The 27,161-nt window shown below is 35.9% G+C and overlaps 1 pseudogene; it reads right to left on the reverse strand.

Moving 5' to 3' along the window:
• Positions 1 to 1,508: 1,508 nt before the first annotated feature.
• LOC128551466 (uncharacterized) lies at positions 1,509 to 27,147 on the reverse strand (annotated as a pseudogene).
• Positions 27,148 to 27,161: the final 14 nt, after the last annotated feature.

Below are 27,161 nucleotides of genomic sequence, written 5' to 3' on the forward strand. Positions count from 1 at the left end.
CCCCGGGGCGGGGCCTCTTTTCACCCCAGGGGCATAATTTGAACAATCTTGTTAGAGAACCACTAGGCAATGTTTCATACCAAATATCAAAGGCTTAAGCCTTGAACTTTCAGACAAGAAGATTTTTTTCCCTATTTGTCTATGTAAAACTTGGGGCCCCCGGGGCAGGACCTCTTTTCACCCCAATGGCAAAATTTGAACAATTATGGTAGAGGACCATAAGGCAATGCAACATACCAAATATCAAAAGCCTAGGCCTTGCAGTTTCAGGCAAGAAGATTTTTAAAGTTTTCTCCTATATAAGTCTATGTAAAACTTGGGACCCCCTGGGTGGGGCCTCTTTTCATCTCAGGGGCATAATTTGAATAATCTTGCTAAAGGACCACTAGGCAATGCTACATACCAAATATCAAAAGCCTAGGGCTTGGAGTTTCAGAACTAGATTTTTTAGTTTTTTCCTATATGTCTATGTAAAACTTGGTACCCCCGGGGCGAGGCCTCTTTTCATCCCAGGGACATAATTTGAACAAATTTAGTAGAGGACCACAAGGCAATGCTACATCCAAATATCAAAGGCCTAGGTCTTGTGGTTTCAAACAAGAAGATTTTTAAAGTTTTTTCCTATATAAGTCTATGTAAAACGTGGGACCCCCGGGTTGGGGCCTCTTTTCACCCCAGGGTTTTAATTTGAACAATTTGGTAGAGGACCATAAGGCAATGCTACATACCAAATATCAAAAGCCTATGTCTTGTGGTTTCAGACAAAAAGATTTTTAAAGTTTTTTTTTTCTATATAAGTCTATATAAAATTGGGACCCCGGGGGGGGCCTCTTTTCACCCCAGGGTAATAATTTGAATAATCTTGGTAGAGGACCACCAGGCAATGCTACATACCAAATGCCTATGTCTTGTGGTTTAAGACAAGAAGATTTTTAAAGTTCTTTCCTATACATGTCTATGTAAAACTTGAGACCCCCGGGGCGGGGTCTCTTTTCACCCAAGAGGCATAATTTGAACAATCTTGGTAGAGGACCACTAGATGATGTCACATACCTAATATCAAAGCCCTATGCCCTGTGGTTTTTGACAAGAAGATTTTCAAAGTTTTTTTCCTATATAAGTCAATATAAACCATGTGACCCCCGGGGCGGGACCATATTTGACCCTAGGGTGATAATTTGAACAATCTTCGTAGAGGACTACTAGATGATGTTACATACCAAATATCAAAGCCCTAGACCCAGTGGTTTTGGACAAGATGATTTTCAAAGTATTTCCCTATATAAATCTATGTAAACCATGTGACACCCACCCCCTCCCCCCCCCCCCCCCCGCAACCCCCCAAGGGCGGGGCCATATTTGACCCTAGGGGCATAATTTGAACAAACTTGGTAGAGGACCATTAGATGATGCCACATACCAAATATCAAAGCCCTAGCTACTGTGGTTTTAGTTTAATTCAGACAAAACGAAATAAACATTTTAATAACAATAACAAACAAGCATACAACAATATTTAGTGCTTTAATAAAGACATGTTCTAATGCAGAGTACATTTGAGACAGAAAGAAACAAGCAAAAACATATGTGATAAATGGATATTGCAGATCCGCCATGTATCATACATCAAAATCAGGCAAAATATATATGTAAGTACACCTCTGGTGAACAGATTCATAAGGCAAATGAGAAAGACGCTTGCTGGGGAAGCTAATAAAATAAGTCCACAAGAAAGAGACAAGTGCAACTCAAGTAACCAAAACTGTACATATATTATTCACCTAAAACCAGAAAAAGGTATGTTCAGGGAAACAGTTCATGTATGATAGGGCTATGGCTGCCAGAAAGTGCAATGCCTGATAGTCGGTATTCACAGATGGTCTTTAACAAAGGTTTCTCAATATACAGAAGCAAAAAAGAAGATACATTTTCCTAGCAATTGGGTGATATTTTCAATGCAGGAATATTGTCAATTATATACATCACAAATTAGCAATCTGACACATAACAAGAGCTGTCCAAAAGACAGCGCGCTCCACTATTCGGGGATTTGAGAGTAAAATGAATATATATCTGAATAAGAGACCTATACTTTAAAAGGAAGATACACCAAGGGGCATAATTCCATCAAATACACAAATTTGAGTTATTAGGATTGTTACAACACATGCAGATGATGATGATACAGATATATTTTGAGTTTCAAGTCATTATCTTATATAGTACCAAAGTTATGTCCAGAAAACGAAGTTTGTACAATATTTAAGTATAAAAGGGGCATAATCCGGTCAAAAATATGAACCAGAGTTATTGGAATTGTTACCACTCATGCAGATGATGATGATGATAAAGATACATTTTAAGTTTCAAGTCTTTATCTTATATTGCATTAAAGTAATATCCAGAAAGCGAAGATTGCAAAAACGTTTAAGTACAAATGGGGCATAATTCTGTCAAAAACACAATTAGAGTTATAGGGTATGTAGCCACACATGCAGATGATTATAAACAAATACTTTTAATTTCAAGTCATTATCTTTTAAAGTACCAAAGATATGTCTATAAACGAAGCAAAAAAAAATAAACATGAAAATAATTCTAAGTATAACTCCTTGGTGACCTTGACCTTGGGTATAATGGGCCAAGCCCCTATACACACTTTGTTTGTATGCTGGACAATATTTATGTGAACTTTCAGTATGATATAAGCAAATGTAACAAAGATATGACAGAAAAGAAAAGGTTGCCGAAAACTTTAACCTTAAAAATAACCTATGTATAACAGCTTGGCGACCTTGACCTTGGGCATAATGGACTCAGCTCCTACACATATATTGTTTGTATACTGGACAATGTTTATGTGAAGTTACAGTAAGATATAAGCAATAGTAACAAAGATATGACAGAAAAACAAACGTTGCCGAAAAACTTTGACCAAGAAGGGTCACGCCGACACCGGGGCGAGTAGTATAGCCCCCTATTCTCCGAATAGTGGAGCTAAAAATGAGGAATGCCTGACCAGGTCTGTAAAACAGAGGGAAAAACTTACAGGTAAAACTGACCTAAAGTTGACATACAACAGTGAAAATACCCAGTCTATGAGCATGAAACTGCAATTTCTGCCACAATGGGTCTATGAATATGAAACTGCAATTTCTGCCACTAAGATAAAAAATTACTGACATACCAAATATGGTCGAAGCAAAGTAGAAATACATTAGCTATAAACCTGAAGCTGAAAAACCAATCATGGGTGAACTTCTTTTCTAAGCCAATGATGGACACAGGAAAATGATCTTAACCCTTACCTTGCTGAATTTCTAAAATGAACTTGTCCAAATCCAATTTAGGCAGTGCCATTAACTGTTAAAAGGGGTGCTTATCAGAAATATTCTGACTGAATAGCAAACAGTGCAGATCTTGATCAGACTGCACAGATATGCCGGCTGATCATGATCTACACTGGTCGCAAAGTGAAAATCAATCCTGAGCAGCATGCTTAAGGGTTAACTATGAACCTGGCTCAGGGGAGCTAAGAACATGATGCATTAACACAAAAATATTTTACAATGATTATTCAAAAGTTAACTTATGACACATATACACATATTTTCTTTGTGACTTATCTTAGAGTGTGCTCAATACTAAATTCTACATGAACAAAACTATTTAATATACATGTACTGGAAAGGTTGAACAAATTAAATGTCAAATGTGGAATATAAATAAATTAATATGTGAATGACTTTGGTCAAAACAGACTGAAATAATAATCTTGCAACTATATATATATTCTGTATTTTTTATTAATCTTATGTGGAGCTGCATTTGGTGCAACAGTGGTTTTGCCTCATGACAATTGAAGAAAAGTCTGCAAGAATTATCAATTAAATCAATAAAGTTATTTCAAAATATTAGTGACTATAGTAACAACATAAGAGATATCACATGCATCTCTCAACTGGTGTTTACGTCTGCTGTTATAATCTTCTTAGAATTCTGTACTATATTTAGCTTACTATTTTGAGATCATGTCATTTCAAACAAAACAATTTTTAGATGCACAATATGACCTTTCCACTGATCCTTTCAAGTGTCACACTCTGTTATTTATAAAAATGAAAATATTGTTGCTTGCTAATCTTTTGTTCTAGTTGCTATGGAAACCTCCATTTGGTTACTGCAACTGACCTACTTCTAAGAGTGATCTTGACCTTTGTTACTTGTTTACATTACCTTCCTCGTATAACTTGTATACAAGCTGAAATGAAATAAACGTGTAATTTATATTTTCATCAGTAATTATATAAAACAGATAATTTTATAATTAAACTCAATATTTGCAATGTAAATAAAGTCTGTGTTGAAACTGGTCTGACTACAAAAACTAAAACTTGTGTGTCATTTAACCTTTAGCCTGCCGGCGGCGAGTTATTCTGCCTTTGCAACCAGTGCAGATCAAGATTAGTCTGCATGACCAGTGCAGGCTAATCATGGTCTGCACTGTTCGCTATTCAGTCGGTAAATTTTCATTGAACACCCCTTCAAATACTAAATGGTACTGCCCAAACTGAATGATGGACCAGTCCATTTTAGGAATTTAGCAGGCTAATCATGGTCAGCAGTGTTCGCTATTCAGTCGGTAAATTTTTATTGAACACCCCTTCAAATACTAAATGGTACTGCCAAAACTGAATGATGGGCCAGTCCATTTTAGGAATTTAGCAGGCTAAAGGTTATTTAAAAAAGCTCTGAAACTAAGCAAAGTCTTAAAATTTGTTTACATTGTAATAAGTTTTTAACAAATGATCACATTTACTTATCCAATTTCTATCCCTTAAAATTTCAATGTTCCTATGTAACTAGGATATTGCTTTACATTTCAATCTGAACTTACACTCTTGAACTTGACCTTGAGATTATCTACGAATTGTTCCGGTGTTTTTCCAACAGGTACCGAAGACTCGAGAGGTTTACCGGGCCTTTCTCGAAAATAACTTTCCTCCAGACCAACTGGGATATAGTCTGTGTTCACTTCAACCTGCAAAACAATTAGTCAATGTTTTAACATCAAAATCAAGCTTTATACAAATAATCTAGTTTTGTATGTATAACAAGAGTTGTCAGTGGACAGCGCGCTCGACTATTCTCAGTGCTTTATAGTATAATATAAGCTATGAGTAAAACTATAACATTACAATAAGCATATTCTATGTCGAAAAGGGGCCATATTTCAGTCAAAATGCTTGATGAGTTGCCTCCTCCTTTTTACAGACTGGGGTCATGATGGTAAACATGTATGCAAAATATCAAAGCAATATCTCAATGGACATTGAAAATATTTGGGGTGGTACGCAATCTTTAACATTTAATCTAAGTTGAAAAGGGGCCATAATTCAGTCAAAATGCTTGATAGAGTTGCCCCCTTCTTTTTACAGACTGAGGTCATGATGGTAAACAAGTATGCAAAATATCAAAGCAATATGGCAATCGCCTTTGAAAATATTTGGGCTGGTACGCAAACTTTAACATTTGTGTGATGCTAACGCTCACGCTCAGGCTAACACTAAAGCCGACGCCGGGACGAGTAGGATAGCTCCCCTATTCTTAGTATAGTTGAGCTAAAAACAGAAACTATGAAACTATGGCAATTATGGTTTATAGCAGGTGTTTTTTTTTTTTGTCATAATTACACACTGACTGGTCAAGAAAAGACAAGAGTTGTAATAAAAAGGAATAGGTTTCAGCTGATAATGCTGGGACAGATAGATCTTTATACGATGATGATTTTTATGAATTTTCACTCTGTCTTTATCTTGGAGCAAATATGATGTTATCTTAACCATAAACTAAGTAGGAAATCTTTAAAATCTTAATTCTTAGTTCTTATCATGCTTGACATCATGTATATTTTCAAAGAAAATTGTTAAAAGATGAACACAGTCTGTGTAAAAGAGATGTATGAATACCAGTTTGTTGTGCGAAATATCTGAAACAAGTTCATCGTCTCTCCGAGCATCTGCTACGCGTAAAAATATAGCAGATCCCTCTAACCAATGTATCTGAAATCAGAAGCATTAACTAGAAAGATATGATAGAAACATCAAAACAGTAAGCTTTATATCAGTATATACTCATCAGCCTTTATTGGTAAGGCTGAAAACCTCTTTTTTAACCCCCGCCACAAGTGGTGGGGGGTTATAGGAATCATTGAATGGTCTCTGTCCGTCCTTCTGTAACATTTTGTGTCCGCTCTGTATCTCCTAAACCCTTTGAAGGATTTTGATGAAACTTAGGTCAAATGTTCACCTCATCAAGACAATGTGCAGAACCTATGAGTCAGCTATGTCGGTTGAAGATCTGGGTAACAACTCAAGGTCAAAGGTTTGAGCCTTCCATTTCTTGTCCGCATCTCCTAAACCCCTTGAAGGATAATCATGAAACTTGGGTCAAATGATCATCTCATCAAGACCATGTGCAGAACCCTTTAGTCAGCCATGTCGACTCAAGGTCAAGATCACAACTAAAGGTCAAAGGTTTGATCCTACCATTTCGTATCCGCTCTGTATCTCTTAAACCTCTTGAAGGATAATTATGAAACTTGGAAAAAATGATCACCTCATCAAGACGATGTGCAGAACACATGAATCGGCCATGTCAATTCAAGGTCAAGGTCACAACTCAAAGTCAAATATTTGAGCTTTCCATTTTGTGTCCGCTCTGTATCTCCTTATCCCCTTGAAGGATTCATATGAAACTTCGATCAAGTGATCACCTATCCAAGACGATGTGCAGAACTCATGAGTCAGCTATGTTGGCTCAAGGTCAGGGTCACAACTCTAGGTCAAAGGTTTGAGCCTTCCATTTTGTGTCAACTCTGTATCTCATACACCCCTTGAAGGATTTACATTAAACTTGGGTCAAATGATCACCTCATCAAGAACTCATGAGTCAGCCATGTCAACTCAAGGTCAAAGGTTTGAGTTCTGTAGCTCCTAACCCCCCCCCCCCCCCCCCCACCCACCCACCCCTCATGAAACTTGGGTCAAATGATAACCTCCTCTAGACGATATGCAGAATTCATGGGTCAGCCATGTCAGTTCAAGGTCAAAGTCACAGCTCAAGGTCAAAGGTTTACCCTTTCACTATCCATACAAGTGGCGGGGGATTTAGCTGTCTTTCAGGCTGCCTTGTTCTTAATAGTATGTAAAATTTGAAGTACATTTTGGATATATATCTGATGAAAATGTTTTTTAAGTATGTGATGAACTAGAATACCTGCTTTGGAAATCTAATACTTATGTCCTATTACCTTTAATAGAAAGACAATAATAAATCTAATTATCATATACCTAATAATAAATAGTAACAAAATATATACAGATCAGACTCCTATAACCCTTGCCTACAACTGGAAGCATACTGTGAAATCATATAATTTCGTGGGCATGAATTTTCGTGGTTTTGGTCGAAATTGCAATTTCGTTGGGATATGAATTCGTGGATTGCAATTTTTGAACATAAAGTGAATGGGAATTTTACTTGTTCGTCAGGATTAAATTTCGTGGATTGGCTCAACCACAAAATCCACGAAAATTAGTCCCTCACGAATATTAATGATTTCACAGTACTCAATAACATGCTACTGGAATGCCACTGGTTTGTGGCATCCTTTTTATACTGGTGTTGTTACAGTAAATGTTTGTTAACTTCTTAACTTTATATGATTTAACAATTTGAATTACCGAGTTCTCAATATTGGATTGAGGTATATAATAAACAACTAAAAAACAGAAATGATGTGCCATATAGGGTTACTAACACTCTTGGCACGCGGACAAATATGACTACTACAGGCACGCCATTGCCCAATAATTGCTGTATAATAATTTACCCCATTATTTCTGATGTTCCTCTCCATCCATTCCTTGCATGGTTCCCGTGCCAACTGTTTGAGTATCGTCTGTGAGGGGGAACCAGCAAACAAAGGAAGTTGGAATGCCTGTGTTGTACAATACTTATCCGTAAATATTTGCACTGCTGTCCAAGCCTGTAAAATGTCATAACATTATTTTACAAAAATAATTGTTGGTTATAAAGGTATAATGCTCACTATACTGGAGATTACAGAAAATGTTTAAGTTTTAATGAGTGAGGAACAAGAGCTGTCACTAATGGTGACAAATGCCCCCGCAGCGCCTTGACTTTTGACCTGATGACCCCAATTTATTTATTTTATTTTGTTGGGTTTAACGTCGCACCGACACAATTTTAGGTCATATGGCGACTTTCCAGCTTTAATGGTGGAGGAAGACCCCAGGTGCCCCTCCGTGCACTATTTCATCACGAGCGGGCACCTGGGTAGAACCACCGACCTTCCGTAAGCCAGCTGGATGGCTTCCTCACGTGAAGAATTCTACGCCCCAAATGAGGTTTCGAACCCACATCGATGAGGGGCAAATGGTTTGAAGTCAACGACTCTAACCACTCGGCCACGGAGGCCCCCTGATGACCCCAAAGTCAATAGGGGTCATGTACTCAGTAAGTACTATCAGCATGTGAAGTTTGAAGGTCCTGGAGGCAGTGGTTCGCGAGTAAAGTGCCTTCATGCAAGAAGTTTACATTGGCACCTGTGACCGTGATCGTTGACCTGATGACCCGAAAGTCAGTAGGGGTCGTGTACTCAGTTAAGTACTATCAGCATGTGAAGTTTGAAGGTCCGGGGTGCAGTGGTTCGCAAGTAAAGTGCCTTCATGCAAAAAGTTAACGTTGGCCCCTGTGACCTTGACCTTTGACCTGGTGACCCCAAAGTCAGTAGGGGTTGTGTACTCAATAAGTACTATCAGCATGTGAAGCTTGAAGGTCCGAGGTGCAGTGGTTCGCGAGTAAAGTGCCTTCATGCAAGAAGTTTACATTGGCCCCTGTGACCTTGACCTTTGACCTGATGATCTCAACGTCAGTAAGGATCGTGTACTCAATAAGTATTATCAGCATGTGAAGTTTGAAGGTCCTGGGTGCAGTGGTTCGGGAGTAAAGTGCCTTCATGCAAAAAGTTAACATTGGCCCCTGTGACCTTGACCTTTGACCTGGTAACCCTAAAGTCAGTAGGGGTCATGTACTTAATAAGTACTATCAGCATGTGAACTTTGAAGATCCGAGGTGCAGTGGTTCGCGAGTAAAGTGCCTTCACGCAAAAAGATAACAGTGGCCCCTGTGACCTTGACCTTTGACCTGGTGACCCCAAAGTCAGTAGGGGTTGTGTACTCAATAAGTACTATCAGCATGTGAAGTTTGAAGGTCCTGGGTACAGTGGTTTGCGAGTAAAGTGCCTTCATGCAAAAGTTAACATTGTGACCAACGAACATTGTGACAAACGAACTAACGAGTTAACATTGGCCCCTGTGACCTTGACCTTTGACCTGGTAACCCCAATGTCAGTATAAGTCATGTACTCAATAAGTACTATCAGCATGTGAAGTTTGAAGGTCCTGGGAGCAGTGGTTCGTGAGTAAAGTGCCTTCATGCAAAAAGTTAACGTTGTGACGAACGAACATTTTGACGAACAAACTAACGAGTTAACATTGGCCCCTGTGACCTTGACCATTGACCTGGTGACCCTTAAGTCAGTAGGGGTCATGTTCTCAATAAGTACTATCAGCATGTAAAATTTGAAGGTCCTTGGTGCAGTGGTTCGTGAGTAAAGTGCCTTCATGCAAAAAGTTAACGTTGTGACGAACGGATGGACAGTTGAAAACTAATATGCCTCCCTTCGGGGGCATAAAAACCCAATGTGCCCCTCTGTGCATTATTTTTACTAGTATTTAACTATTTCCAGTGCAGAGTTATTTATTAAACATCATTTTCATTAGAACTGCTAAGTTCTTTTTTTTATTTCGTTTTGGTTTAATGTCGCACCAACACAATTACAGACCATATGGCAACTTTCCGCTTCGAAGGTAGAGGAAGACCCCTCTATGCATTATTTCATCACCGTCCGTCAGGCAGTAGAACCACCGACCTTCCATGAGCCAACTGGAGGCTGCTAAGTGTCAAATTAAACTAGATCTATCACTAAAGGTGATGAATGTACCCCCGCATGCACTGACACAGTACATTGCAATTTGACGCACACGAGATTGCATAACTATGTGGACTGTATGTATATAGACTGTATGTATACAGTATAGTAACAAAAAAAAGTCCCATAACTATGCAGAATATTTATCTAAAAGAACGTTACATGCACCATACACAACTAGGGCTGCTACTGATCACTTGTGTGAAGTTTCATTAAATTGTGTGCAAGGGTTCGGAAGATTAGGCGCGCACAAGATTGCATATGCAGACTGTATGTACATAGTATGTTAACAAGAAACAAAGTCCCATAACTCTGCAATTTTTGTTGTTAAAAGAACCTAACATGCTCCATGCACAACTACTGTTGTTACTGATCACTTGTGTGAAGTTTCATTAAATTGTGTCAAGGGGATGAGGAGAGATGGTGCGCACAAGATTGTGTCTATGTATATAGTATAGTAACAAAAAACAAAGTCCCGTAACTCTGCAATTTTTTTTCTGAAAGAACCTAACATGCCCCATGCACAACTACTGTTGTTACTGATCACTTGTGTGAAGTTTCATTAAATTCTGTCGAGGGGATGAGGAGAGATGGTGCGCACAAGATTGTGTCTACGGACAGACAGACGGACAGACAGACAACCTGAAACCAGTATACCCCCGCCCCCCCCTTACAACTTTGTTGTCGGGGGCGGGTACAAATATAAACTATAACATATGTACCTGCTCTAGGAGACCATATTTGTAGTTTTCCTTCGCTACACTGAGTGAGATTTCTTGTAGATGGATGATCATGGTAAGGAAACGATGATATGAACGGCGGGGAAAATGCCGAAACAATACAGCTCATTTTAAAATGTACACATTTATATCATAGACACACAAAAAATATACAAAAAGATTTCTTTCATGCAGCAAGCTATAGAATATATTATATCTTAACTCATTGTAAACAAATACAGTGTAAATACTAAAGAATAGCTGTCTTAACAAGCAGATATTTTCAGGGCCTCCTCTACCATCAGCCAATGTTGCCAAATGCTTCAAATTCAAAGAACTGGCTTAGATTTTTGAAAGCGGCTCCAAGAATTTTATTGAAGTCTGGATGAATTTCAGCAATTCTGCTTCAATTTGGCAGTTTCACTCACAAATTGGCTACAACTTTTTGAGGCCCAGTGGATGCCCTGATTTCTTTTCTTCTTAGATAAAATATCTAGTAAATTAATCTCCCTAGAGCAATGAACTCCTCATAACTACATAATTTATCCATCCCTGTAGTGTTCACTCATGTGCAATTGCCCTGTAGCTTCCTACAGTAGAATAATGAACTCACTTTACAATGAGACATTGATAAAATATACATGTAAGTTTTTATTGACTTGTAGCAATTTGTAATTAATATAATAAACATTTCCATGTATATAACTAAGGGTTACCTTGAAGCCATCTTTCCACTGGGGTGAGGTGTTTGTACTGCGGACATCCAGAAGTTCTGTAAATGTCAACTTGTCGTAAGTTGCATGAGGAGCACCCTGTCAATAAATAATCGCACAAGTTAAATCTTGGTTACAGCCATATGCAAGTAATTCTCATAATTGTAAAACAATGATTGATGCAAGCTTTGTTTTGTTTCTTTTTACTGAGTTTATTGTAACACTGACACTATTATAGGTCATACTACATATTTTCAGCTTTTGATGGTGGAGGAAGATCCCAGGTGCCCTTCTGTGCATTATTTCATCACAAGCTTGAATCTAAGCAGAACCATCAACCTTCTGAAAGCCAGTTGGAAAGGTTCCTTACATAAATAATTCAATGTCACGAGCACGGCTCCAACCCACATTGGGGAAGATTAAATGATTAAATGATTAAAAGTCAGCAGCAATAATGACTCAGCGACAGAGGCACATAATGACTAGATAAGTGATTTAAAGTCAGCAACCATTCGGCCACAGCCGCTCCTCACAATGGGATGAGGAAAATGCTCAAGTCATCAAGTGTTTTGAGAGATCAAAACAGAAACCATATAAGGAAAATAGCTGGTAACCACACAAATTGCTTGAAACAGTGAGCTGTCATTTTAACTGTAGGTACAAATTACTAAAATAACTTGTAAAGTGTTTGTTTTTAAGTGATTAACTGTATTTCAATTATGTAAAGAAATTAATTCAACACAGTGTTCTTGTACCCTATTACTACAATAATTTCTAAAGTGAACTAACAATTACGAAACAGAAAGAAGAGATTGTAGACCAATGTCCTACACAAAGTAAATAGACAGATAATCTAGGTATAAAATTCTACACTTCAGTATTTGTTAGCCAGGGTTCTCATGGTGATTTCCATAAAGCTATACACAAGTCCTCTATTACATAGGAACAATTCTACATGGAAATTGTAGTTTTGTCCACACTCTTTAAATTCAAGGGATTTTTGCATTCTTGTTAAAAATCAAGGGAAGGTATTTTTCCTACTTATTTCAATTCAAGGGAAGGGAAAGGGATCTGTTCCTACTTGTTTCAGATCAAGGGGAAGGGATCTGTCCTTACTAGTTTCAAGAAAGTGAAGGGGAAGGGATCCGTCCCTACTTGTTTCAAATCAAGGAAAGGGGAAAGGATCTGTCCCTACTTGTTTCAGATCAAGGGGAAGGGAGCTGTCCTTACTAGTTTCAAACCAAGTAGAGGGTTTTGTCCCTTCTTATTCCAAAACAAGGATATGTTTTTTCTCCTACTTGTTCAACCTCTAGAGGATTTTGTCCTAAAGTTGCTCTCCCTATTGAATTAGCCTGTCACTTGGACAATATAATTTACAGCAGATGCCACACTTACCAGATAGAAGGCAGCCGGTGGATTGAGACACATGTGGGCATGGGTGAAGCTTGACCATGGCAGGTTTACTGCACTGTCTATTGCTACCTGAAACAGTTAATCAAGAAATTATATATTTACAAATATAATCAAAATTATAGGGCAGTAAAATAATGTCTCAAATTAGTGGACACTTATCACATTATATCAGTTTGCTGCTTTTCAAAATATTGCTGTCTCAGCTATTTTGGTTTAAAATATATATGAAGTGTATTCCATCATGATTCCTGATCTTTTTCCATAGAAAACAAATTTTCTGATTTTCACTAGAGAATCCAGTCATTTAAATTATTTAGTATTGCATTTAAAAATAGATGAACATGACGTGCAATATAATGGTTTTACTAGCACAAAGAATCAGTCTGAAATACATGTACCCGCTCAAAAATAGTATCCGTTTGTGGAGAAATGTGATCATATAGTCGTACTTTGTTAACTCAAACTGGACATGAGTGTCAAAAAAAATGTGTTCAAATTACTGGCATTTTCAACTATCGAATAATATTCACTATATAGGAATTTTTCCTGGGTCCCAATGATGAGATCCAGCGAATGGTGATTTATAAATTATCTACGTTCGAGCAAACAAAGTTCAACTATATATATCTAACCTTTATTCCCTGTTTAGGACTATACTGACAAACGAAGTTGAGATCTTGCTCCAACGTTTTTGTATCTGGCGTTTTGGTCAACTGATTCTGAAAAATAAATATGAGCCGTGCCATGAGATAACCAACATACAGGGTTTGCGACCAGCATGGATCCATGCTGTTCGCTTTCAAAGTCTATTGCAATTACAGAAACTTTTAGCGAACAGCATGGAACCTGATCAGACTGCGCGGATGCGCAGGCTGGTCTGGATCATTGCTGGTCGCAAAACCACTATATTGGTTTTCTCATGGCACGGCTCAAATATAGCTTCTATGGAAGCAGAACATTTACTGTATAAATATTTACATGTTATTTGCACAATAAATGAGATCATAACTTGCATACGTGAAAAAAAAATGACGGTCACAAGATATTAGTAATAAACTATATCTGCTTTTGAGAAAAGCGTTTGTCTCCCACAACTGCACAATCATCTAAATAGTAGACAGTATACGACTCAACCACGCACAAAGACCTCAAATGCCTAATCAGACTTTCAGTGTTTTGATTATCAACAAGAGCTGTCCTTAAGACAGCGCCCTTAACTTTTCTCAGTGCTTGACTCTGAATTTGAGCTTTGCCAGTAAAAAAAAAATCCAAGTTAAAAAGAGGCATAACTCGGTCAAATTCAAATCAGAGTAATGGGGATTGTTTCTCCATGTAGGCATAGGAAATATAGATCAATATAATTGCACCTTTACTAATCCTACCAGGTGTTCTGTATTACAAAAGTGCTTCTATTGTGACATTTTGATACAAGCAAAACTGTATTATCTGCACTATAAAATACTTACTGTTATTTCATTTTATCGGCTTGTTAAAAGTTAATTTTTTACCATAAGTAAGTTGACAAAATCATAGGAACCAGCCTTTGGGTGGTTAATCAAACACATATGAATAAATCCTAAATGTTTTTGTTGTGCAAAAAAGTATGATATTGCGTCTTAAACCGTTTTCATTTTCCACTCAATTGTGTAATTGCAAGGGAAGTAAACTAAAAGATATCTCTGCTTATAAGTACTAGCCCAAGGCAAGAGTTGTCAGTCTTTGCGGATCACAACTTTAAATTAAATATTAAAACTTCTGTTATTGATATCAACATAACTATCATAAATTTCACCTTTGTGAAATCATTTTTGTTTATTTGAAGAACTTGGAAATCAATTTCTAGACTTTATTCAATGTATCTCTGTCGTTGAAAATTTTAGGGTCTATCTCTACTCCATGTGTAGACTTTGATAATAAATAACAATTTCAAGTTTCAAGTCAAAAGCTTTGAAAGTAACAGAGATATTTGACTCTATCAAAAACTTTAAAAAATTCTGTATTAAAAATTGGTATAACTCTGTCGAAATTCAAATCAGAATTATGCGAGTTGTTTCTCCTGGTGCAGCCTTTGATAGTAAATAACCATTTTATGTTTCAAGTCAAAAGCCTCAACAGTAACAGAGATATTTGACTTTATAAAAACTTAAACCAGAAAATTACAAGTTAAATAGGGGCATTACACTGTCAAAATTAAAAGCAAAGCAGAGTTATGAGAGTTGTTTCTCCTGTTGTAGACTTTGATAGTAAATAACCATTTTAAGTTTCAAGTCAAAAGCTTTGATAGTAACAGAGATATTTGACTTTATCAAAAACTTTAACCAAAAATTCTAAGTTAAAAAGGGGCATAATTTTGTCAAAAATCAATCAGGGTTATGAGGATTGTTTCTCCTGGTGTAGACTTTGATAGTAAGTAAGTATTTTAAGTTTCAAGTCAATAGCTTCGATAGTAACAGAGATATTTGACTTTATCAAAAACTTTAACCCATGGCGATCCCGAAACCTGGGTGAGTGCAATAACTCTACTTTTTCTTTGAAAAGTTGAGCTAAAAGTAAGTTTCAAAGACAGATTTGGCTAGTTATTTGGCCCAGGATTTATTGGCAAACACAAGTTTGGTGAAGATCGGATGCGAAACGTTCGACTTAGGAGTGAGAACAAGATTTGTGACAGTCGGACACACAGACACACAACACACAGAGAGGCAGGAGTATATTAATATACCTCGCACACCACTGTGGGAGACATAATTATAATAAATGCACTGCTTTATACAATTTATGTTATGCTATAGTTTTTGCTTCAGACAACTGAAATGCTATACAAAACAAAAGTTAGCTTTTAAACACTATATGGCTGAATGGAATTTCCTGTAATATTTTTGTTGGATTTTACGTCCCACCGGCATAGTTATAGGTCAAATGGCAACTTTTCAGCTTTAATGGTGGAGGAAAATCCAGGTGCCCCTCCGTGCATTATTTCATCACCATCTGGCACCTGGGTAGAACCACCAACCATCCGTAGGCCACCTGGATAGCTTCCTCACATGAAGAATTCAACGCCCCGGGGGAGGCTCAAACCCACATTGATGTTGGAGGAAAGGGTGACTTTGAACAAAACAGTACCCTGCTTATCAACATTCACAGGTATTTGCTCCTTTCAGCAGTATGTAAAGGAATGTTATCATGTCAGGTTTTTCTGCTGAAACACTGAAATTTGTTTTTGTCTGACCTATAATAGATAATGTCTATTCAACCAATATTGTCTCAATGAAATATCTTCAACATCGAAATGATACTACAATAGCGTAATACCAAAAATATGACATGGCACAATTCCATTCCCACGACATCAAACATGGAGTGAAGATGATCTCCAGTTATTGGTATGAAATGCGTTCTACTCTTGGTGTCAGTGTGACCTTCAACTTCAACCTTCAGTAAAGTTTAGGTCAACAATCAACTTTCTAGCTTTTCATGATTGATGAAAACCCTAGATGTCTATCTGGGCAATATTACAAGCATTGGTGATTACCTAGGTAGCAATACAGGCTTTCAGCAAGAAAGTTAGACCAGCGCCTATAAGTAGGATAAAAATAATAAACAAGAGGGTCATAATAATCCTGAATTGCTCACCTGAGTAATGTCAGCCACCTGTTTAAAATGTCAAACTGATGCTAAAATATAAGAAAGTCAGTCAGTAGGTCAAGGTGACATTCAATGTCACTGAAAGTCAGTTTTAAGATCGGTGTGCAAAACTACATGTCATCCAAATTTCAAGGCTGTATCTTAAAAAACAAGAAAGTAGGTCAGTAGGTCAATGTCACAATCAGGTGACCCCTAATCACTTGGGGTCATCAGGTAATTATAATTAAACCGTCTAGGAAATATGATCTGATAATTTTTGAAGTATTTATTCCTATACACAGTCTAACTTGCCTTAAGCAGCCAGCGAGGGGAAGCAGACAATTTGGCCGCTTAAGCAATGTGATCACTGATCGGAGGTGCAGCCACTATATGTATTTTTCAGACTTCTGACCAGTTTAGCCTTCAGGCCCATATCTCTTTTAGTTTTCTTTTAAAATTTTACCAGGATACATTGACCTGCATTTCGCCATTTCGAATGATCTTCTTAACAATCTAAAACTCCAGCGTGTTTTTTTTTTTTTTTTTGTTTTGTTTTTTTTTACAACAAAAATTGTTACAGACAATTTTCCAACTTAAGAACAAGTTTTTTTACAATTTTCGCCATTTTGGTAAGGGAAACTACTCTCCGCGCTTAATGTCTACTCTAAAATCTAAGATTGCCGCTACTTTCCGTAAAAGATCAAGTGGTTTATATTTCTTTAAAACACAATAAATTCAATAGTATTTTGATGAAAGAAATATAAAACAAGAGCTGTCACTAATGGTGACAAATGCCCCTGCAGCGCCTTGACCTTTGACCTGGTGACCTTGACCTTTGACATGGTGACCCCAAAGTCAATAGGGGTCGTGTACTCAATAAGTACTATTAGCATGTGAAGTTTGAAGGTCCTGGGTGCAGTGGTTCGCGAGTAAAGTGCCTTCATGCAAAAGTTAACGTTGTGACTAACACACTAACGAACGAACGAACGGACGGATAGTTGAAAACTAATATGCCTCCCTTCTTTTCATCCCAGGGTTATAACTTGAACAATTTTTGTAGAGGACCTCAAGGTAATGCTAAAACCAACTATCAAAGGCCTAGGTCTTGAGGTTTTAGACAAGAAGATTTTTAAAGTTTTTTCCTATATAAGTCTATATAAAACTTGGGACCCCACTGGCGGGGCCTCTTTTCACCCCAGAGACATAATTTGAACAATCTTTATAGAGGACCATTAGATAATGTCACATGCCAAATACCAAGGCTCTTGCAGTTTTGGACAAGAAGATTTTTAAAGTTTTCTTTTAGGTTGCCATGGCAACCAGAGTTCTGCATGGAAGTCAATTCTTTGAACAATTTTGAAAGGAGACCACCCAAGGATCATTTCTGTGAAGTTTGATATAATTTTGTTCATTGGTTTTCCAGAAGAAGATTTTTTTAAAAAATGTTGACGGACGGACGACTGACGACACACGACGGACGACGAACATTGAGCGGTCACAAAAGCTCACCATGAGCCTTTGGCTCCAGTGAAGTAAAAACACATACGCTAGCTTGTAAACAACATATAAAACTTTACAGGATAATCATTATTTCCTGACGACATACTCTGATATATTCTTCCATGTTTTTATCACTTCTCAGGAAGCTTTCCTTAGCCGAGACAACGAGGGCTATAACTTCTCGAATCGTTCTCCTTGTCCGTCTCATCATACTGTGGAATAGCCGAGTCTCCCCGCGTGTTGGCATGACCTTTGTGGATTAGTATACACGGTCCGAGTATTTTGGACGTGGCTGCCATAATCCCATACGTAGCCAGTCTCCTTTTGGAACTTTACTCGACTGTTAGATAAATATTTTAATGTTACGTAAGTGAAAAGCAAGTTAACTTGCGGAATAGATATGTTATGATGATATAAAATCATTTAATTGCATTAAGTTCTATTAACACCAATTATTGTTTTGCTTCATAGGTTGTTCTAGTTGTGTTGCTCATAGAAAGTAGATTAACGTCTGAAATGATACATATAATATGACGTGTAAGTTTTGCCTATCATCAGGAAGCTCTGCCATCTATATAGCTTGACCTGCCTCATTCATATTTTCACCATTTTACCATACGAGTACATCTCCATTTTCACAAGATGAATATTGATATACATGCCACCCATATTTACATTGTTACTTATGTCAATTATACAGCTTGACTGAACTATCAAAATAGTATTACGGCTCCAAATGGTAAAAAAAATAAAAAATATTTACTTCTAGTGCCTTTCCACCAGAGCCTCTTGTAACTGTGACAAGTCTGACATGAACTGAGGCACAGGGTATGATCCTTGTACCAGCATCACGCAGGCAGGACTCTGTCAGGGGGTCCACGCCATTGGGTCCCTGGGCATACAACCTTAGTTGATGGGCTCCCTCATTCAAGGACACCTGAAAAAATATAGTTTTACCATAAAACACATTCAAATATTGTTCCTCTAAAAATGTCAGCTGATTTACCTTTAAATGAAGGTTTTGAATAAATTTGATTTAAAACATGTCTGAATTTATAAGTATCCTTGAAAGAAGAATTATTTCAAAAATTCATGCAAAGGGCTATACTATAGAAATAAATAGTATGTGTTTAGAATTTTAAATCAGCTCAATTTAACTATACTTTCAGTTTGTTCCAAATCAAAATGAATTGACAATATGATAACAACTAACTTTGAAATAACACCAGTAATGAGATTCAAAAGGACAGTCTTTTCCTTTATTTATGGTAAACACATATATGGTAAGATACAGAAAATTGTTGCAAGTCTTGGGTTTAGGTATAAATTTAAGTCATAGTATATTGATGATTCTTAGTCCTAAACAATAAGGTAGTTTATCCCGGACACTGTCATTCTTACTGATATATCTAAGGACACACTTAAGGGTCAATTGACATTTTTTGGGCATTTTTTGCTTTTACCGATATTTCATACAAATTAACCATAATTTCCTCTATCAAATGCGAAAACTAATGAATTTAAAAGTTTAAATGTAAAATCTTTACAAATATTGATGAATTTCCAGAAATAACTGTAGATATTTGGCAGTTGTTTACAATAACATCCTCTGAAAAGAACAGCCAAGCTTTAAATCTAGTGACAGTATTTCTGGACCATCATCTTAGCATTTCATTTCCTCAGTGTCAATAAATATAATTGGGTCATTTAAGACTCTAGAGGGAGCGTTTATGGGAGCTATATTACCTTGTTTTACTTGGAATTTTACTGGTGATTTTCATCAGGTAAATATTACTGATCTTAAATGGCTGTTTTGGTGGAGAGTGTGTGTGTTCGGGTTTAACGTCTTTTTAAACAATTTTTCAGTCATATAATCGACTTGTAGCAGTGAGCACAATGCCCAACTTTATTGAGACACGTGACATGATACCCCACCCAGTCACATTATACTGACACCTGGCTGACCAGTCCTAGCACTATCCTCTTAAAGCTGAGCGCCAAACGAGGAAGCTACTAGTACCATTTTTTATGTCTTTGGTATGACGCGGCCGGGGATCGAACCCCCGACCTCCCGCACTCGAAGCGGATCTCTGCCACTAGGTTACCGAGGTGGTTGTCTTGTTGGAGAGAGTTAAATATCTGTGAATATTGTGAATAACTAATCCCGATGTTCAAATCCTGGACAGATAAATACATGGAAAGGAAAAATGAAGTAGTCTGAATCGTTGGCAGAAACCAGGGAAGTCCATGCTTTAAAGAGGGGATCAATATTATCAAGGATCCGACGAATCAGGAAAGCAAAAAATATCAAAGCAGCTCAGTATTAGTGGGCTTTAAGAACTATCATGGCGTCGTCCACCTCTTTCGTTAGACACAATCAAATAGGAAAATCTAGTATCCAGCTGACAAAGGATTTAACACCAAATATGCAATATATCTCGAATTTGATATTTACTATTGTTTTGATACACTTAGAAACAGAAGTCTTTTAAATTGCAATTAAACGTAAAACAACACAAAGAATTACGATACTGACATTTAGTAGAATTTTCTCGAATTTGGTAATAGCGGTATTTCTGCAAAAGGACATATTGATGACGTTCATTGAATTCTTGAAAGTCGCTCTTGCAAAGATATGACGATTACATAAAGGTAAACGAAAAAGTATTTATTGAACGTCACATATAACCGACAGACAGCATGACCTACAGCTATTGTGAGACAAACACGCATCTAGTAACAGATATATTTCAAAAGATTGTATGGGGAACATCCCCAACCCCATCTAAATAGAATAAAAGCTCAGTGTACTTAAATCAATTTCAAATATGGAGATGCATGTATGTCAATCCCAAGCGATGCAGTATTGTAGTCTACATTTAATAACTATACTTCCCTGGCATAAAAATGTCAACTATTCGAGCAACAACTGATTGTCCGTATTTGAAAACATCATCAAGAATGCGGGAATTATATGAAATGCGTTTAATTTATTAATAAGCAGTTCCTTTGTCATTCATTAGATTATTACGTAAAAAAGTAAACACACCTTGTAATTGTTGGATTTTTTGCAGTAATATTTCCCGTCATATGACATTTTGTTGGGAGAATAATCAACCGGAAGTAAACAGAAAAAGATGAATTAAATATTGTCCTAACCATGTGGTTATTTAAATTAAAGAGTAAAATCTAAAATCTGGGACACAGAACTAGATTAGACTGGTAATGCTCAACACGCAGTACTTCGCGCTATAGTAAGACAAAAAATCAATACCCGGCTTCCCCTGATAAAACTAATGGGAAATGTTATCTTGCATTTTGGGAAGTTTCTCTGCCGTTTTTGGAAAATCCTTGATTAAAATATAATAGGCTAAGTTAAGAATAGACATCAACAACACCAAAAACACAATTTAAAATGTGTTCGTGGAAATTGTTGATTTATTTATTAATTAAGATTTAATAGTGGAGATCGTGTTTGTATACAAATCCGTTGTATATTCTATTTATAGAACTGATAAGAAACGATCGGATGGGCAGACGCCGAGCATCTATTTTTTTTGTTAACAGTAATGTTTTTCTAACGGCTTATATTTTCTTAAAACACAAATAATATCAATGTTTTTTTAAACAATGGAAAGGATATAAAATAAGCATGTATTGATCACTTTTAATTATTATTTCGAAATAAAACAGATTAATTATGAATTATTATTATTATTATTATTATTATTATATTATACCAGATTTATATAGCGCCCTTTTCATGATCAATTTTACGTTCAAAGGCGCTTTACATAGTTCAAATGCAGCCACACAGGGCGCATAATTCATCCTCTACTAGTACAGACACAGAGCAATCTGACCAGAGGGACAGAGTGAGACAAAGCCCCCATGACAGAGAGATCAGAAATCAGATACAGGCTTGTCCGGCTAACTTAGCCTAGCTCGTTGCGAATAGACAGCCTGGTTCTTTAACGTGCCCAGTGTATAGCACTGATACACGCAAGGATTGCCTGGGTTCCTGACCAGTACCCCTCTAGTTGGGTGGGAAACACTGAAAAGCGTTTCTGAAAATTTCCGAGTAGCTGCTGGGGATCGAACCCCCGACCTCAGGATTGGAAGGCCAGTGTGCAAACCACTGAGCTATCCGTCCACCCATGAACGCTTGACTTACAGTGTTTTTCCTAAAAGTTGAGGGCATCTACGGCGCTATTTAAATCATATGTCATTTAAAACGGTTATTCTTTTTCAAAAGATATTTGAATAACAAAACATAAATATCGTAAGCATTTCGAAACTTTTTGATTTTTTAATATCCATAAATGAACGAAAAAATTATTAAGAATTAAAAATTCTGATCCCATACACAAACAATGTAAATTTTTTTTTTTTTTTGCCCACCACCAGATAAACAGGTGTTGATGCGTGACGTCAGGGCGATCTCTCCTATTTGATAAGGAAAAACGTGGGCTACAAACAACAGTTGATTTCTTTGTTAATTAAGATTTAATTCGACATGGAAAAGGTTGGGAAACCAAAAATCGGTCATGTGGTTTACGGAATACCTCAGTTATTGTCGATTCCGAAAATGGCAAATCGATGGGAAAACAGGTAATTGGAGTGGTATTTGTTGCACAAACATTTTGTTTTTCAGTGTACACTAATAGAATGTGGTCCAATTGATGGTATACCAATTTGTAAAAAATGTGCGTTTTGTAATATTATTTAAACGAATGTGACTACTTTGGAGTCATACACCTATTTACTTTCAAAGAACAACTGGCTTTGACGATAAAATGTAATGCTCATGATCATCATCAAAGACCTTCAACTACCTAGCATGGAAATCTGAAAATTAATACGCCAAACCGTTATCTATCTATTTATACCGCATCAACCCTCTTTACGAGTATTATGTGCAGCTGCGCGCCTGTACAAGAAATTTAAAAGTAGAATGGACAGTAGAAGGCACAAAACCAAGTCGGAGACTTCCCCTGGATTGAGAGACATTCTCTCGATCTAAACATTGTCTCTCGTTCGAAAGACAAAATATCTTTCGATCGAAAGACTCAAATTAGCTTAAGCAATGAAAATCAATGAAAGAGTAATTAAACTCTCTTTTAAGAATGCGCAAGAAATTTAGTTCAAATATAGAAAAATATCTTTCTTTTATCAAACTTTCAAAATCATAATTATTTGGGAATTTTGTTTAAGCATTATAATGCTTAATCAAACTTCTATGACAATGTGTTTCTTGTAAAGTTTACTTGAAATAACAAGTTGTTTCAATGAATAAATAATGCGACTGTAATGAACTGATTGTTTTAATAATGATTTCATGTTTTTTTTTTCAACACTTAAGCTAAATACAGTCTTTCGATCGAAAGACATTTTGTCTTTCAAACGAGAGACAGTGTTTAGATTTAGAGTTTGTCTCTCAATCCAGGGGAAGTCTCCGACCTGTTAACAGCTGAATAGAGCCTTTCAACGAAATAAAAAATATTATAAAATAAGAGTTGAAAAACAAACGCTAACCTTGTTTAGCTTTGTGCCCGACCTCTCAGTTCTGCTTGACAATAATGAATAATTTTTATTTGCTGCCAAGTAAAATTGTGTCCCAAGTTCAGTTGTCTACCGAATTACCCATTCTCACCAAGCAAACGAATGACGTGACTTATACACACGCCATAACGCCACTTGACAGAACAAATAGGCAACCCGTATCCTCGATGATTTTATTCAATAACACTCCATTCCAGATGCAACATCTTCCTAGATTGAATTGCAGAAAGCTAAAATCCTGAACAAATTCTAACATGAGTCACTTTCCGTTTCCTCAAGCGTTTCCGTTATAAAAACTTTTATGTAGTAATTGCAATACGGTATGCATACACTATACATATGGAATTCCAGACGTTTCACCTCCAAGACTTTTCCTCCCCTAGACATTTCACCCCCAAGACATTTCCTCCCAAGACTTTTCACCCCCAATTTTGCAAACTCTAGACTTTTCACCCCCAATTTTTAATATACTGAAAATATTGTGAAATATTTTGTTATCTGGTATTTAAAATATTTTTTATATATTTTGTATAGGTTGTTAGGGCATTTATGAAGATAATTTGTTACTTTACGGACCATAATTCTACAAAATATACACTGAATTTAGGGTAACATACATGTAGTCAACTTAATCAGTTGATCTTTTTAAATGTAAATTTGTTGAGACTTCTTAATGATTAAGTTTGTTTTCTATGTTATTCAAATGGATTCAAGTTTTATTTATGTAATATAATTATGAAAAATATGAGTAGATTTAGATTACAATAGTAGATGTAAATATTAACTAGGGGTTAGAATTAGAGGGTGTATGTTTATCCTTTAGTATCATAATGATAGCCCAATTGTGATAACATGTAATATGGTTATTTATAAGTGCAATATGATGTGGAATTTATTTTTATGATATATTTTTATATATTTAACAAGATATATAGTCTCGGGTAACTCAGTATTGAGTGGCAGCATTTGATATGTTTGATGTTATTATATGCAATACATGTTTGTACTGTGATGTTATTTATGTATGCTGATGAGACTGAAATAAATAAATAAATAAATAAACAAATATTACAATTTGAAAGTCATTCATTTCATTGTAGGTCAATATTTTAAACTCTTCATAGGTGTTGTGTTTAATCAACACCTTTTGATTGACAGAAATAGTCAATATTTTAAACTCTTCATAGGTGTTGTGATTTAATCAACACCTTTTGATTGACAGGAATATGTGTTAAAATATAAATGGATTAACTGGCTAGCCTATAGTATATTAAACTTTAATTAATCGAAAGTTCAAACCTTGACTGATCTTATGGAAATCAAGAAACAAACAAAATTATACTCATCACTCAAAAATGGTTGCTTCAAAAATGAAACTAACTTTCAATATCTTGTCTAAGTGTATTTGCAAAATAAATGAATTTTGACAGATTCAGTAATTCCTTCCTATTTTCCGTAGACATCAGATTTACAGAGCGGGCCATCTACAGTAATATGGTTTTAAACATTTTCTTCGTAATTCTTTATACAACGGACATACAAGAAGAAAGTGATATTCATTTTCTAAAGAACTAAGATTACAAAATTTACATTTTATATCATTTTGATCCGTGTTGTTATATCTACCTCTTACTATTTCAAAATTATGTTATGATAATCTAAATCTACTAAGAGCAATTCGAGAATTGTTAATGTTAGCATATCAAGCTTGATAATAATTGTCCAATATTCTCTGTAGATAAAGAATTACTGTTACTATCTTGACCTATCCATATATCCGACAATCCCAGGTTTTCTAACAGCATTTTTATTTGAAACGCACAGTTTGAATTATTATATGTACAGTAATGTTATTGTTTGCATGGTTGTGCAGCATATGATAAATTCTTTTTTGTAGTGAGTTTTCATTCGAATTCAGTAAACGGAACCAGCAGCTTAGCATATTTATCCTTTTTTTTCTTATTCTATTATACTTAGTACGCATGCTTGTAAAATTAATTGTATTTCTCTCATTTTTGTCTTTCACAAATGTATTTCTTGCTTTCTTGAAACTATTTTTTTGCTATTATGTAACAAGATTCATCAAACCATTTCGACTTATTAGATAATCGAGAATTTGTTATTATTTCAATTTATTGATATAACTTGAACATGTACAGTGTACAGTTTATCATTTTAAGGACAAAATATACTAAAACATGCAAGAGAAATCTGCCAATTAATTAATGGTTGATAGACTTAATTTATCTTGCATCACTTGCCTATAAAGGATAACAAAAACTAACAATTAAGTTGTCAACAACAAACGATGTGCGATATATAATCAATTTTAAAATAACGTTTTTTCCACAATAGATATATTGCTTATTTCCTACATAAAATCAGCATAATATTTGGACAAAATTAATTAAAGTCCGAAAATCCCCATTCTTTGTTTTAATCATCCAAATCATTAATCTTGTAACACTTGATTGACTTATATAATTTATTTTCTCACAATATAACAAACAAGACAAATGGGTCATTTTTTTTATTCAATCTTATTTGTACAAAATTTGCATATATTTATATATTTCTATACTATGATGTAAATTATTTGACAGCGGCTTTTAGCAGTGTATTTTTTTATGTCACAACACCGTTAATTGATAGCAAACTTTCAAACCTTGAACAACAAGGCTAATTTTAACACCAATAAAATATTTTACTTTGTAGTTATTATTATCAAAAGTACTTCTATTTTTTTCAATTACTGAACATCAAACAAAGGGAATAAAATATTTTTTTTTTAGTTTTGTAGCTATTGTCAAAAGTACCTTTAATCATCAAAGTCACATTTTCAATCATTGAGCAAACAAATGAATTAAAAGATAACCTTGTAAATAACTTATGTTTAAAGTTTTTGGTCATCTCTACTAACAAACATCGTAAAATATTTTTTTTAATGTATTAACCTAATTATAATACATATGAAATTATTCATAACTATACAACCCCCCCCCCCACCCCCCCCCCCCCCCAAAAAAAAAAACGTTATAATCATATTAAATAATAAAAACAAATTATAGGGGGTGAAAAGTCTTCATATGCTATAAAACACCAGACTTTTCGCCCCCAAATTTGGGGTGAAAAGTCTTGGGAGGAAAAGTCTTGGGAGGAACAGTCTTGGGGGTGAAACGTCTGACACCCATACATATGTACCATGGTCTCACGAACCTAATAAAAGCTCAGTTTATAATAATAATCGCATAGATATGTCTTTTTTGCAGTTATTCTCAAGAACAAGATGGCGTCGTTTTAAGAAAAAATTAAAGTCCGCCAAGCTTTACAAGTCACTGACCTGTATATATTTTTAGACAATTCAGATTAAAACCAAGTGGGGTTTTCCCTCATGATGTCAGAGTGTAAAAATAGCCGTAATGTAGGTCATATTCATGCGCTTTGTTGTAGGTGCTCTTATTTATGAGAGGATGTAGAAAGTGGATGCGCTTTGCCGTTTTGCACTTACCTGCGTTCCATTGGCCGCAGGAACAAAAGTCATCGAACCACCCCTAA

This window comes from Mercenaria mercenaria, unplaced genomic scaffold (assembly GCF_021730395.1).
Source record: "Mercenaria mercenaria strain notata unplaced genomic scaffold, MADL_Memer_1 contig_1114, whole genome shotgun sequence".
NCBI classification, from domain to species: Eukaryota; Metazoa; Mollusca; class Bivalvia; order Venerida; family Veneridae; genus Mercenaria; species Mercenaria mercenaria.